Source organism: Ailuropoda melanoleuca, chromosome 14 (genome assembly GCF_002007445.2).
Source record: "Ailuropoda melanoleuca isolate Jingjing chromosome 14, ASM200744v2, whole genome shotgun sequence".
In the NCBI taxonomy this organism is placed as follows: Eukaryota; Metazoa; Chordata; class Mammalia; order Carnivora; family Ursidae; genus Ailuropoda; species Ailuropoda melanoleuca.
In genome coordinates, this window is record NC_048231.1 from 71808969 (window position 1) to 71824449 (window position 15481).

General features: G+C 40.5%; 1 long non-coding RNA gene across 2 annotated transcripts; it reads left to right on the forward strand.

Annotated features, from left to right (window-relative positions):
- Positions 1-387: 387 nt before the first annotated feature.
- LOC117796099 lies at positions 388-14609 on the forward strand. 2 transcript variants are annotated; one of them, XR_004620443.1, is made up of 4 exons: positions 388-586; positions 4280-4433; positions 6396-6466; positions 11742-13118. It is a non-coding gene; the product is annotated as an uncharacterized LOC117796099 (long non-coding RNA). The 2 variants fall into 2 exon arrangements; XR_004620444.1 differs by lacking the exons at positions 6396-6466; positions 11742-13118 and adding an exon at positions 14040-14609.
- The last annotated feature ends 872 nt before the right edge of the window (positions 14610-15481 follow it).

The following is a 15481-nucleotide window of genomic DNA, read 5'->3' on the forward strand; positions in this document are numbered from 1 at the left end:
CAAAGCAGTTGTTAGTGTAAAAGAATTAACTAGGAAGGAGGCATGTGCACTAGGATAGTCACTGAATCGTAATGGCTATTCCAGCCTGCTTTGTGGGGATTGGTTTTCTTCCTTTGGAGTTCCTGAGCAAGGGATAGACACATTTGTCATTCAAATATGGTGTCATTTCCCACTTAGGAAAGAAAAACTTAAAAACAATTGACTACCTTAAGTTAAAAAAAATAGTGGAGAGGACTAGGGTTTGGCAGTGAGCCTGGGGAATCAGAATCCAGGGAGATGCCTGTTGAGTGAGCAACAGGAAGAAGGCGAGTCGCAGGGGTGGTGGTAGACTTGGGGCATCAGGTGGAGCGAGGCGTAGCAGGAGTTTAGCTGGCTCTGGCTGTCAGGATAAGCACTCTCAGGATAACTGCTGGGACACTTTCTCTGGAAATTGATGGTTAAGATGGAATAAGGAGCTTGAGTCAATCTCTGGGAGACATCAGGACAAGCATCTGCGGGGTTTGCTGTTTCCAAGGGTACTCAAGCATAGCCACTGCTCAGGCTCTGAGGTTCTGGAGGCTGGAACAGCATCTCCCAACTGACCCAGGTATTTAAGCTTGAATTGTATCCCCCCCAAAAAGATATATTGAAGGCTTGACTCCTGGCACCTCAGAATGTGACCTTATTTGGAGATAAGGTCTTTCATAGATGTAATCAACTTAAAATGAGGTTCTTAGGGTAAGCCCTAAATCAATGTGACTGGTGTCCTTATAAAAAAGGGGAATTTGGACACAGAAACTTGTGCACAGAAAGAATGTCATCTAAAGATGAAGGAAGAGGTTAAGGTGATATGACAACAAGCCAAGGAATACCAAAGATTGTCAATGAACCTCTGGAAGGTAGGGGAGAGGCAAGAAACAGGTTCTTCCTCAGAGCCCCTGGAAGGAACAGATCTTGTCTTCAGACTTCTGGCCTTCAGAATCGTGAGAAAAAATTTCCTATTGTTTCAACCACCCAGGTTGTGGCACTGTGTTACAGCAGGCCTAGGAAACTAATATACCAGGCAAGGTCAGCCGGCCTCACATGAATGAACCCATGGCTCTCAGGAAGTCACACTGGCTCAGCAGTTCCAGTTCCAAGGCAGATACGATGCTCTTCACTCAGACAGAAATCTGTAGAGGCTGTCTGCAAGAAGAATCTGTGGTATTCAGATGTGGTCTTTAACTAGAGATCAAGAGAGATTAAGTAATTTGGCCAAACCCTACAGGGAATAAATGGTGGTGGCATGGCTAAGATCCAGCCCTCCTCTGTGAGGTACTCTATTCTAAAAGTATTGTTCAATGACAATGTCAGGACGGACAGTAGGCTGTTAGGGGAGTTATTCTAGGGATCAGGTTCCCACCTTTCAACAGTTACCCTTGAGATGTCTTTCAAATGTCTCTCACATCTGTCTACACGCCCTACATTCATCTCAGCTTTTTCAGGCTCTTTTGATCTCAAAACAAGCAAATTCTTCTAACCACAAATCATATGTCTAACTTCCTCAGGAATGAAACTTCTCACATAAGCAAATGTTCTAGATTCTGATACTCATCCTTAAAGTTGCTGTATTAATCTTCAAAAAATGTAACAAGTGGGATTATTTCTAAAATAGATCATGCAAGCTTAGACAGATATTCTTATTTCCTTAAGCACCATTTAAGTTATCACAATGGCTTAAGATCATTATTACTAATATCAGTACACTCTGCTGTAACACAGACAGGTTTTCTCTGTTTTTCCTGCCCCAAGCAATAGCTAAACCGCTGTACTCTGTGAGGTTTTCATTGGGACAGTGGGAAAATATTGCAGTTATCCACTGCTGCATAATGAATGACCTCAAACTTAGTAGCTTAAAAGCACAATTTATAATTTCTCTCAATTTTGTACATCAGGAATTCAGGCAGAGCTCAACTGGGCAATTATTTTACATCACATAATAATGAGTGGGCTCATTCATGCTGTTGATTTTAGTTGAGAGCTTGGCTGTGGCTGGGACATCCAAGATGGCACATCATCCTCCAGAGCCTCTCTCCTTTTTCTACCTCTTAACAGCATGATGGGTGAACTCCAAAAGTAAAGACACAAAAGCTGCCAGTCCTCTTAAGCCCTCTGGGGTCAAGCATTCCAGAACAATACTTCTGCCACATTCTGTTAGGTAAAGCAATTCCCAGTGCTATCACCAGTTTAATGGAAAAGAGTGTGGTCTCCAATTTTCAGTGTGAGAAGTGATATGCTTTATAAAAAAAAAAGAGGATTTGTGGCAGTCATATTTAGAGACTGCCACTGTAGAGATTTAAATAGCATTAGATAGTATACCAGAAATCCGCACCAGCAAACTACCTCTAGGAACCCCTTCCTTTGCCAATGTGGCGATTAAAGTTACTAAGTACCCAGAAAGAGAATGGTGGCTATCAGAATACCAGGTTTTAATAGCTGTGTGGCCAGATCTGATAGAGATCTTTGGATCCTGAAATTTAGGCTTGTGGCCTAAGTAAGAATCTATCTTTCTCTTTTTTTCTGAATCTAAATCGTCATAGAAGAAGGAAATTGAGGTGATAGAGACAAAATTCTTATTACCTATCTAGAAGTCTGGAATCCAAAAAAAGAACAAACAGAGCACCAAAGTGTCCCTTGTTGGCAAGACTCGGAAAGGGATAGCAGCTGTAGGGAGACAAAACATTTCCCTTCTAACTACTCTTACTTCTTCACGTCTCCTTTGGAGGGAGTCATCATTTGTCGCTTTTTTTGTGCAATGGTCATATCTGTGTTTAGTAAAATCTTACACATGCTTTTCATTTATGGTTTTGAATTTGCTGTGGGAAATTGGGAAATAACCTTATATAATGTGCCCAAATGAAAACTGAAAAAAACTCTAGATGAGCAAACATCACCTTCCATAAGAAGGTATATCATGACTAAACATTTTGAAATTTATTTTGGCTATTGGGGTTATTTTAGTTTCTTCCTAGATTCTCATATATGTTCTAGACTTCTGTTCCCTTACATTGTGCTCATCTTTAGGATCACTGGGAGAGCTTTTGAGAAACACATATTTCTAGGTGCACATCAGTATCTTACTAGATTTCAGGGTTTGGGGGGATTGGGCCTAGCACTGAAGGAAAAGAGAAAAAAGGAAAGAAGGCAGAGGAAAGAGATTTTATTCTAAAGATATGTGAAGATATATATATATATATATATATTTCCCTATATTTTAGAAGTTGGAGAGTGAAATATAGTAATTGGTCAAAGTTTTGATAGAACAAGGTCCCCAAGGATGTATCAGTTGTAAGTTCATATAGGTGGGAAAAGTCCATGAAGAGGAAGTACTGATCTGCATTAAGGCAGGTGTAGGTGGAGCTGTGATGGGATTGGCCTGGGGGTGGTCAAGGGTATTTATCAGAGAGGAAAAGAAGAAAATGTTTGGCTTTAGAGTAGGGTAATTATAGAGAACTCTTGCTTATCAACATAAGGAGTGTGGACTGTGTTGGGGAGGCAGGCAACTTCCTCCGAGGTAAGCTGTTTTAGACCACTGGAACAACTGAAGTTGGCACTGGTCGTGCCAATTTCTCCTTGGTAATATCAAAATCAGGCTTAATCTCCCCCTAATGGCCTCTACTGCTGAAGCTGTTTGCATGGCAATTCTCAGGAATGGTTTTACTCTCCCCCTTTTCAGCATTTTCTGATCGTCTGAGCTTCAGAACACCAGTTGGATCATGGTGAGGACAGGGAAGATCTCCAGACCTAAATTCTGATGCCTCTCAAAGTGTCAGGAATCATTTTTTTGGTTAATAATATTTAGCCATCAGAGTAGGAGGTCATTTTTCATGAGGCAGAGATTCAAAAGAAGGGGATGAGCACAGAGGTGGAAGACTTGACATTGTTATCTGTTGATGTTGGTAACGCCCCATGAATTTCGAATGATAGAGACAAAGGCATCTCAGAAATTACAGATGAAGAAACTGAAGACAAGAGAGTAGTTACTTCTTGATTCTTCAGAGAGAATTCACAATGGAATTTGAACAAATCCTCAGTATTCCTAGCTACTAGCCCAAGGCTTTTCCCTTTGCAGTAGTCTCTTTGAACCTCAAGCACCATCATATGTTTATAAAGAGCAGTTGAAATACCGTTTTGGGGCAAGGAAGATGGAGGGAGTGTTTAAATCCCATTTCACTAACTCAGATAGTTTAATAGGGAGTCATCTTTGGTCTTATTTTAAATTATGAAGTTGACCTAAGTGCCTTTGTATATCTTTTCATAGATTTTAATCACCAATGACGGTAGCATGTTAACGTCAGGATCACGCATCTTCCAAATGTCTGAAAAGATTCAGTAAGTGTGGAAAATGAACTTCACAGAAGTCAACTGAAATGCTATTTTCTCTTGGTTGAAAAAGAGCTCAAGATTATGGACAGGTAGGTATATTTGGGATGCAGAATGTTATAGGCAAAGAGTTATATATGAGGTTGCATATTTTGAGAGGTGGTTTAGATATAGTTCAACTTATGCATTGAGTTTCTAAACCTAATTTCCAAATTCTAAATTTCAAAACCATCACTCAAGTTTGTGTGCTGATAATAAGCTACATGTACCATCAGTGTTGGCTTGAGGTATTTGGGAGGGCCTCAAGAAGGAGGCAAGACTTGAGTATCAAAGGTGTAAAGGGAATGACGTATGTCCAGGGAGTTTTTGAAATAATGATAATGTTTTGTCTTTTTTGCTAGATGGAAGACATATAGATGTTTGTTTTATTCTTTATAACCTATGGATACTTCATTCTTTTGTATCTACTCAATATTTTATCACCCTCTCAAAATAAAACGAAACAAAAAAGTAGTGAGATGGAATTTTCAGTGGAAAGGACAAGGGAAGCAGTTTATATGATCTATAAGCCAGCTATTTGAATAAAAGGTGAGGACCCTGAAGTGGGAAAAATGGGAATGAAGAGAGAAGTGAGAGATAAGACAGAACAGGAACTAATGGGTGAGGAACCATACTAGGTGTCGAGTACAAAGTGTCTGAAAATGCCTTGTGTTTTGAGCTCTGAGCTGAGATGGTGAAATTTAATTGCAAGATACTGTTAAGTCAAGAGCAGCAAACCTTTTAGTAAAAAGTCAGAAGTAAATATTCTAGTCTTTGCAGGCCATACGTTCTCTGTTGTAATTATTCAACTCTGCCTTTGTAAAGTGTAAGCAGCCATACACAATATATAAACAAAGGGGTATGGCTGTGCTCCAAAAAACTATTGATAAACACTAAAATTGGAATAATTTTTATGTATCATAAAATATTATTTTTCTTTTAATTTTTTTTCCAAATAGTTAAAATCACTTAGCTCACAGGAAGTACAAAAACAGGCAGTGGGTCAGATTTGGCCCATGGGCCATAGGTTTTCTATCCCTAGGTTAAGTGGCAATGATATGATAAAGTAAGTGAAACCGAATGTGAAGTTTGAAATATTAATTTTATCTACACTAACTTCTTTTTTCCATCTTTCTAATTCCCAGACTCTCCTTTAAGATTCAGCTTAATTTGGGCGCTTGGGTGGCTCAGTTGTTTGGGCATCTGCCTTTCGCTTGGGTCATGATCCCAGGGTCCTGGGATGGAGTCCTGTGGGGCTCCCTGCTCAGCAGGGAGCCTGCTTCTCACTCTCCCTCTGCCCCTCCCCCCTGCTCATGCTCTCTCTCTCTCTCAAATAAATAAATAAAATCTTTAAAAAAAAGATTCACCTTGATTTTTTTGACTTAATTCTTTCAGAGCAATTTTAGATTTACAACAAAATTAAGAAAGAGGTACAGAGATTTCCCTTACAACCTCTGCCCCTACATATTCATAGCCTTCCCATTGTTAACCTCACTCACTGGAGTGGTATTTTTTTCTTTTTTTAATCAAGTATGAAGCTACACTGACATATCATAATCACCCAAAGTCCATAGTTTATCATCAGATTCACTCTTGGTATATACTCTATGGATTTGGATAAATGTATAATGACATGAATCCATCATTGTAATATCATACAGAGTAGTTTTACTGCCCTAAAAATCCTCTGTGCTCTATTCATCTCTTTTCCCTGCCACCCTTGGCAATCAATGATCTTTTTTTGTTTCCAAAGTTTTGCCTTTTCAAGAATGTTACATAGTTGGAATCATAGAGTATGTAGAATTTTCTGATAGACTGCTTTCTCCTAATAATATGTATTTAAGGTTCCTCCATGTTTTCTCATGGCTTGATAGCTTATCCCATTTTAGTGCTGGGTAATATTCCATTGTCTGGATATCCCACAGTTTATTTATCCATTGACCTACTAAAGGACATCTTGGTTGCTTCTAAGTTTGGCAGTTGTGAATAAAGCTGCTATAACCATGTGTGTGCAGGTTTTTGTGTGGACGTTAAATTTTCAACTCCTTTGGATGAATAACAAGGATCACCATGGCTGGATCATATGGTAAGAGTTTGTTTGGTTTTATAAGAAACCACCAAGCCAAACTGTCTTCCAAAATGGATGTAACATTTTACATTCCCACCAGCAATGAATGAGAGTTCCCTCCATATCCTCCCCAGAATTTGGTGTTGTCAGTGTTCAGATTTTGGTCATTCTAATAGGTGTGCAGTGGTATCCCATTGTTGTTTTATTTTACATTTCCCTGATGGCATAGGATGTCAAGAAACTTTTCATAGTCTATTTGCCATCTATATCTCTTTTTGGGTGATGTGTCTGCTAAAGTCTTGCTCATTTTTTGACTGGGTTGTTTGTTTTCTTATTATTGAGTTTTAAGAGTTCTCTGCATGTTTTGGAGAACAGTCCTTTATCTGATGTATTTTTGCAAATATTTTCTCCAATTTGCAAATATTTTCCTCTAGTGATATTGATATTGCCTTTCAAAAAGCAGAAGTTTTTAATTTTAATGAGGCCCCTCTTATCAATTATATATATTAAGGATCGTGTCTTTGGTGTTCTATCTAGAAAGACATCACCATACCCAAGGTCATCTAGGTTTTCTCCTGTGTTAACTTCTAGGAGTTTTATAGTTTTGCATTTTGTATTTAGGTTTATGGTCCATTGTGAGTTAATTTTTGTGAAGGATGTAAGGTCTGTGTCTAGATTACTTTTTTTTGCATATGGATGTCCAGTTATTCCAGCACCACTTGTTGAAAAGACTATCTTTGCTCCATTGTATCGGGTTTGCTCCTTTTCAAGATCAGTTGACTATATTTATGGGGATCTATTTCTGGGATCTTCATTCTGTTCCACTGATCTATTTGTCTATACTTTCACCAATACCACACTGTCTTGATTACTGTAGCTTTATAGGAAGTCTTGAAGTTAGGTAGTGTTATTCCTCCAACTTTGTTCTTCTCCTTCAAGATTATGTTGACCATTCTGAGTCTTTTGCCTCTCATATAAACTTCCAAATCAATTTGTTAATATCTGTGGAATAACTTACTTGGATTTTGAGACTGAATTGAAACTATAGATCAAGTTGGGAAGAAATGACATCTTGACAACCTTGAGTCTTCCTTTTCATGAACACGAAATATCTCTCAATCTCTTAATTCTTTGATTTCATTCATCAGAGTTTTGTAGTTTTCCTCATATAGATCTTGCATATGTTATGTTAAATTTGTATCTAAATATTTCATTTTTGAGGGTGTTAATATAAATGGCACTGTGTGTTTAATTTCAAATTCCACTTGCTCTTTATTGGCATATAGGAAAGTAATTGACTTTTGTATATTAACCTTGTATCCTGCAAGGATAATTGCTATTTGTCATAATTGCTTATTAGTTCCAGGAGAGGTTTTTTGGTTGATTCTTTCAGATTTCTACATAGACCATCATGTCATCTGTGAACAAAGATAGTTTTATATCTTCCTTCCCAATCTGTACATCATTTATTTTCTTTTCTTGACTTACCACATTAGCAAGGACTTCCAGGACAATGTTGAAAAGGAGCAGTGAGAAGGAACATCCTTGCCTTGTACCTGATCTTAGTTGGAAAGCTTCAAGTTTCTCACCATTAAGTGTGATGTTAACTGTAGGTTTTTTGTAGGTAGTCTTTTTCAAGTTGAGAAAGTTCCCCTCTATTCCTAATTTGCTGAGAGTTTTTATCATGAATAAGTTTGAATCAGTTCAATTTTTACTTTTCTCCAACATATCATTATCTTTCCTTAGGAATAAATAACTCCCAACATGTATACTAACTGTGTGTGTATGTGTCTGTTTATTTTCATTCAGTTCTTATAGCCTTGTGACATATCTTAGTATTGAAACCCAAAGTGTTATCCTTTCTTATTTTCCTCACAGCAACTACCACAGTGCTGAATACAAGGCCTGTGGTCTATAACAATTTAACTTAATGCATGAAAGAATAAATAAAGTTGGAGTTCATTCTGAAGTCATCAAATTAACTCTTCCTTATTGGTTGAGTATAAAGTGTACCAAAATTATACTAAACTTAGAAGTTAATCAATATAAATTATAGGAGTTCACACTTAATACAAATTAACAGCATTTAGAATGTAGGTGAGTTCATTTTATAGTGGTACTTGCAAATGAAACAGATCTACATTAAAATTATGGTCTAATTAATCACATCCTATGTATCAGTCAGTGTCCTGTCAGAAAAAACAAAACAAAACAAAACCCAAGCCATTCTATGTATTCCAAACAGAGAAAAACAATGTGGAAATATACTTTGCAGGCTTTCTGCTATGACAATAGGGAAGAGTATATGAAAGCAAATGTGGAACTGAGGGATAAGAGATACTCATGGCAGAGTTCACCCCTGTGACTTCTCAGCATCCACATACATCCCCTTCTGCTGTACTCAAATTTTTGTATAACAGTTATAAAATCGTCTTCCTTCCACCTAAGAGACTGCAACTAACCCTCATACTAATGAAAGTATGCTTACCCTCTCCTAAAAAGTGGAGACACCAAATCCTGTCTATATCTATGCTTGGGTAATGTTAAACTAGCCACAATTCCATCTGTATATTCTATAACCTGAAGACTAAATTCCCACAATTAACCATCACCAACACTCCTTATATCAAACTACAGAGGAGAGAGAAAGTAGAAAACTGGCATATACAAATATGTGCATTAAAAAAAGGAAATAGGTATGCTCTTATTGATCTCAATTCTGAAAGTGAACATGAGTCGTAGTTGACATTTATAACTTCTTATCTTACTATCCATTCATTCCGTGTTCCTTTGCCCTCAGAAAGCATCTCAGTTTGCTAGATTTCTTCCTCTGGTGGCTAACCCGCATTTCATTTCCATAAGTCTTTATCTTTAGTAGTCCTGATTTTATTGGGTTGCTGTTGTTTTCATTTACTGTTGAACTTAGATGTAGTAAGAGATGCCTAATGTCTAGGAATACACTGTCACTACTCGAATCCCTGGAATCACAACCCCCCACCCCATCTCCACTTGGCAGAGGGTAATCAACTCTCTGTTCCAGGGTCCCTCTCCCTCTGTTTTCCCCTGCTATCCCAACATGTGATAGGTTACTTTTCTTCCCTAATTGAACATTTTGAGCTGCGAGTCATTTGTAATGATTTATGGCAGCTGTGCTTTTGCCAATCTTACACAGTATTTTTCTTATTACTTAATTGTTTTAGCAGTGCTTCAGCCATTAGTTTCTGAGTTCTGAAAACAGGAAACAGAAGTCTTCTATTATAGACGCCTGCCTAATTAGCTCAGAGGCTGTCTAATGGGGGCTATTAAAAATGCAAATGAGGTGTGATCAAACAGTGAAAAGTTTGGTCCTGACAGAATATACTAATGCATTTCCCCCCCTGCAAAATATACCACAATCCTGAATGTAGGTTTCTCCCTTCCTTCCTTACCATGTGAAATAGCTTTTTTGTGGTGATTGGGTTCTTCCTTCCTCACCTGGGCAGGGTTACAGCTTAAGAAGAGTTCTTAGGGAAATCATTCTTATTTCCCACCCCTCAATCTAAGGCAGTGGTTCTCAAACTTTAGCATGCATCAGAATAACCTGGAGGGCTTATTAAAACAGATAACTGAGACCACTCCCAGATTTCCAATTCAGTAGGTCTGGTGAGGAATCTAGGAACTTGCATTTCTAACCAGTTGCTAGGGAATGCCGCGTCATGTAGTATTTGTCCTTTTGTGACTTTGTGATGTCCTCAGCTTCATTCAGATTGTCACATATTACAGAATTTACTTCTTTCTTAAGGCTGAATCTTCCCTTGATATTCCATTGTACATTTATACCACATTTTCTTGTGAAGAATGTGTAATATTCATCTGTTGACAGACACTTAAGTTTGTTGGGACTTCTTTGCTCTCGTGAATAATGCTTCAAGCAATGAACATGGAAGTGCTAATATCTCTTCAAGATCCTGATTTCAATTCTTTTGGATACTCAGAAGCATGATTGCTGGGTCATGTGGTAGTTCAGTTGCTAATTTTTTGGGGAAAAATCTCCATACTGTTTTCCATAGTGACTGTACCATTTTGCATTCCCACCAACAGTGCACAAGTGTTCCAATCTCTCTACCTCCTCACCAACACTTGTTGTCTTTTGTCTTTTTGATAATAGCCATTCTAATAGGTGGGAGGCGATATCTCATATATTAAGATGTCCATACTACCCAAAGTGATCTATTGATTCAGTGCATTTCCTATCAAAATCCCAAAAGCTTTTCCTGCAGGCATGGAAAAAATAATTCTATAATGTTCATATGGAACCTCAAAAGTCTGAAATGCCACAACAATCCTGAAAAAGAAGAATAAAGCTGGATTCATCATACTTCTTGATTTCAAAATATACCACAAAGCTATAGCAATTAAAATAGTGCGGTACTGACATAAATACAGACATATATATTGATAGAATAGAGTATAGAGCCCAGAAATCCATACATATATGGTCAACTGATCTTCAACAATGGTGCCAAGAACACACAAGGGGGAAAAGATTGTCTCTTCAACAAATAGTGTTGGGAAGACAGGTTATCCAACATGCAAAAGAATGAGACTGCACCTGTTAAACAATAAAGCGAAAGACAAATCAGTGGAATGGGAGAAAATATGTAAGGAGCTCCTATGACTCAACAGCAAACAAAGCTAATAACCTGATTTAGAAAGACTTTAGTAGACATTTTGCTAAAGAAGACATACAAGTGGCCAAAAGCTTATGAAAAGATACCCAACATTGCTAATCACCAGAGAAATGTAACCCAAAGCCACAATGAGATACCACCTCACGTCTATTAGGATGGCTTTTTCTTAATTAGTCTGAGAACGGCTTAGTTAAACCAAGTGTTGACTCACTGGAACAGCTTCTCCAACCCTCTCTCAACCCAAATCAGGGTTATGTGCACATTCTTTATGATTATATCATTATCATCTAATCCGGCACATGATGGTGGATCTAGGTTTTGTGGAGTCTGAAGCTTATATAATTTGAGGAGGCCTCTTTAAGAGAAAAAATTTTAAAAATTAATATAAAATTGAGTGACGATCCCTGAAGTTCCCCAGTTAATTTGCCCTCACACTGCCTTATGTGGAACTGATTCTTTGCATTATCTTCCTCACCGGATAATGAGTTCCTCATGGACAAAGACTGAATCTTATTTGTCTCTGTGGTCCCATATCCTATGGTCCCCTGCCCCCCATCTTGTTCCTGGTAGTGACCAAAGAGTTACATTGTTTCTCCTTCTTCTTTCCTTCTGTCTACTCACAGCTCAGGGCCTGATTGTATTTGGGCTCTTGAAAGAAAAGGATCTGAACAGGGCACTCTGCCCTGATTATCCTTCTACTACTTCCTATGGAAGGGGTCAGGAGTAGGAAGAGGAGGAAGAGGCCACGCTGGTGGCGCTGTGCATGAGGAAAGTGCAGCCTGTGGGACTTAGGCCAAGACCCTGAAGGAGGACATCAGCAATTACGGTTCCACGTGTTCGACCTCACAAAACAGTGTTCTCCAGATTCGACAAGCTGTAGTCAACTGCTGTCTTTTCATCTCTTCATTGGAGCATTAATGAAAAAGAAGCTTCCTATTGATTGTAATTTTTAATGCTGCTGTTCACTCCTCGCCCAGCTGACTTGGATATTCTGAGGAGGGCTCCAGCTTGAAGGTGCCCTGGCTGCCAGCCACCACTCTCCAGGTCTCCTCGCCTCTGGCTGCTCCTTTGTGGCCAGAATACAAAATGAGGGAGAGGCAATGCAGGCCAGAGTCTGCAGGTAGTTGGAACACTCTCACAGAACGCTTGAAGACCTCAATGGCTCCCAAGAAGTAATCTGCTTTCCCTACTTCTCCCCTCAGTCTCCATCTTCAGGGTCTGGGTTCCTTCACTTGGCCTCATGCTGAGAATCCTGTTGCCCTGGTCAAACTGGTAGCTGGCCAGGTAGAGATCTCTCTTCTCTCCTGGCAGTCACATCTCACAGAGAACCTGACTTATGCTCTTAAGCAGAGGATTCCAAATCTCTCTGTGCTCACTGCTTCCTAACTGTTCTGGAAAAGTGGTTCACGGGCTGCCATGCCTGTCACAAAGGAAAAGGGCGCATTACAGATATTGAGGGCATTTCTGCCACCACCCAAGCCACGGTGCTTGTTCCAGAATAAAGGACCGCAGGTGCCCTTGCTCCTGGATCACTTTTGTACTTGCCTGTCCTGTCATTGGCTTGTCACTGGCTGCTCATCTTGCCACTTCTTCAATTCAGATGACCCTGATAGAACTTAATCCTTTAATTAGGCAATTAGCACATCTCCACTGAACAGGATTTGTCCTTGTTGAGCTGGGGAAAGAAACTGCACATCATGGGAAAAGAGGAAACGGCAATTCAGTGTGTGGGAAGTGCAGAGAGAACTGGTTTGGCCTTCGTCAAGGGGCAGTGGTGGTGCGGTCAGCAGCTTTCAGAGCTACTCTTCCCGGGCAGTGGCCGAGATCCAGTTCTTAACAGTTCGCAAACATACACCAGTTCTTAGGTTATCGAGGGAGGGACAGGTTGGACCCCTCCTTGGTGAGCTTGTACTTCTGCCCTTCCTTTCCTTCACCACTTCAGGCTTTATAATATTGGCCATCATTCACTCTAGATTTCCTCTGTACTCATCCTCATCTTAACGCCCCCCCCCCCCCCCCCGCCCTGGGGACTGGTCCTGTTTTGCTCAACTTCCCACTCCCTTCTCACTGGGCAGACACTGTCCTGAGCTGACAGCACCAGAGGTGTCAGAATACAGCTCCAAGGCGAGGCATAATCATAGCATAGAGACCCCCCACCTGCATGGCCCCATGGGCTCCAGGGATGCTGACAATTACAGACCCTTAAGGACCAGGGGAATATTCTTCCCTAAATGCTTCCAGGGTGAAAAAGACTAGTTTGGTACCTCCATCTGGGGCTTTAAGAGTTATTTTTGTCCTTGAAGTCTAATAGAGGGTTATTGGTAATTATAGGAAAAAAAATGGAATAGAAATAAGGGGTTTTTTAAAGTTTTTTTTTTTCTGGTACCAGTATTATATTTTGAATTTCCTATTCAGTTAGATACAACTCCTGAGATCATGACCTCTATGATTATAGCAGAAAAAGGCCCCCATCATCCATGAGCCTATGATTTCCACTTTGTTTCTATCCCTCTAACTGGCATAATTTCTCTGGATACTGCAGAGAAGGGATGTTACCTAAATGCTTGTTTTGCAGGGTGCCATTTCCATGCATCACGTTCACTTGCAATAAGGGCACACAGGGGCCCAGTACATCTCTTTTCATTGGCGTTTTATTCAGAACACTCAGAATGTTTGCTTTGTCAGATGCTTTCGGTGGCTCCCTACCGCCAACAGACTGAAAGCTCCCTCCTTAGCTGGCCTGTCCATTTCTTCTTCAAGTGACTTGCACACTCTCTCTCAGTCACTCTGTCTCATTCATTCATTCATTTCTCCATTCATTCCACAAACATGGATTCACTACCTCTTCTAATGTTGCAGAAGCTCTCCTAGGTTCTGGGGATATGAAGAAGAATAAATAATAACGTCTTCTGTTCTTAAAGGTCTACTAATCCAGAAGAAGACAAAACTCTACGTCAGAACCACAGGAAGCCCTGTCTGTGACAGCGAGATGGATGTCTGTTTGAAGCTGAGCAGGGGCACTTGGGAATAGGACTGGAGGAGAACTGGGAAGGTTTCACAGAGGAAGTGCCTCCGCCATGTTATTACACACGTGTTGAGAAGCCATTTCAACTGGAAGCAGTGTTCTGAGGAAAGCCAGAGGAATACCGACCACAGTGTACTCAGGAACGTCCAAGCCAAAACCCAGGTGGCCAGAAAAAGGCTGGAAGGGAGGGCAAAGTCCATAGTATAGAGAGCCACATGTAGGCTCTAGGAGACTAACGGATGCTGTGTTGTGTATGCGTGTGTGTGTGTGTGTGTGTGCGTTAAAGACTATACTTGGGTAACAAACAGTGGCTTGGATGCCTAAAGGAGCAGCACAGCTATAAAGAATGCTTTAAACATGAAAAATATGAATAGCTTAGAAGACATCCAGCTGGGGGCGCCTGGGTGGCTCAGTCATTGAGCATCTGCCTTCAGCTTGGGGCGTGATCCCAGAGTCCTGGGATCGAGCCCCACATAGGGCTCCTCCGCTGGGAGCCTGCTTCTTCCTCTCCCACTCCCCCTAACTGTGTTCCCTCTCTCTCTGGCTGTCTCTTTGTCAAATACATAAATAAAAATCTTAAAAAAAAAAGACATCCAGCTGACTGATTTAATCATGAACTGTGTAGTCTTTCTGGTTCAATAGTCCCTTCTGTGTTTACAGTACAACCTCAGACATCCCTGCAAAGGTCACCAGTTATTTCTGAGAGTCCTTGGGGAGTGATTCAGGCACTAGCAGGACTGTCTCTCACCTCAGGGGCACCACATGACTCCTGACCCCTTCCCCTGGCCTGCTCTGATGTCCTTGGATGTGTTCATGCCCACTGGCCTGCCCACTGTGGGGACACTGGCATCAAGGTGTCCAGTGCTTCAGGCTTTGGTGAGGCCGATCTGAAAAGGGCCTGGCTTGGAGGAAGGAAAGAGCTCCCTCCAGGTCTGGCCCACACAAATCCCAAAGTAGCTGAGCTTGAGGCAGGGACCCACAGAGCTCTTTGCAGATGAGAAGCTGCATCAGCTCTGCCCCTTCTGGCAGCCAGGTAACCAGGACCGGGCCCTGGGGTTAGCTCAGGGGCAGAAGCTATTTCTCTCCTCCCTCTCATGCCTGCCTCCCCCCACCCAATGCCTGAGTCTTTCATAGTTAAATATAAATGCTTCCGATTTGCTCCTTATTCTGACAGCAGTAAACACATATAGTCACAGACACCAAAGACCCTGGCATCTATACATTGGGAACCACGTATTTGAGCTCAGTAGCTAACTGAAATCAGAAAATACTAGAAGAAGGCACAGAAATTCAAGTTGCAAAAACCAGGATATAATTCTTGAAAAAAGAAGGGGAGAT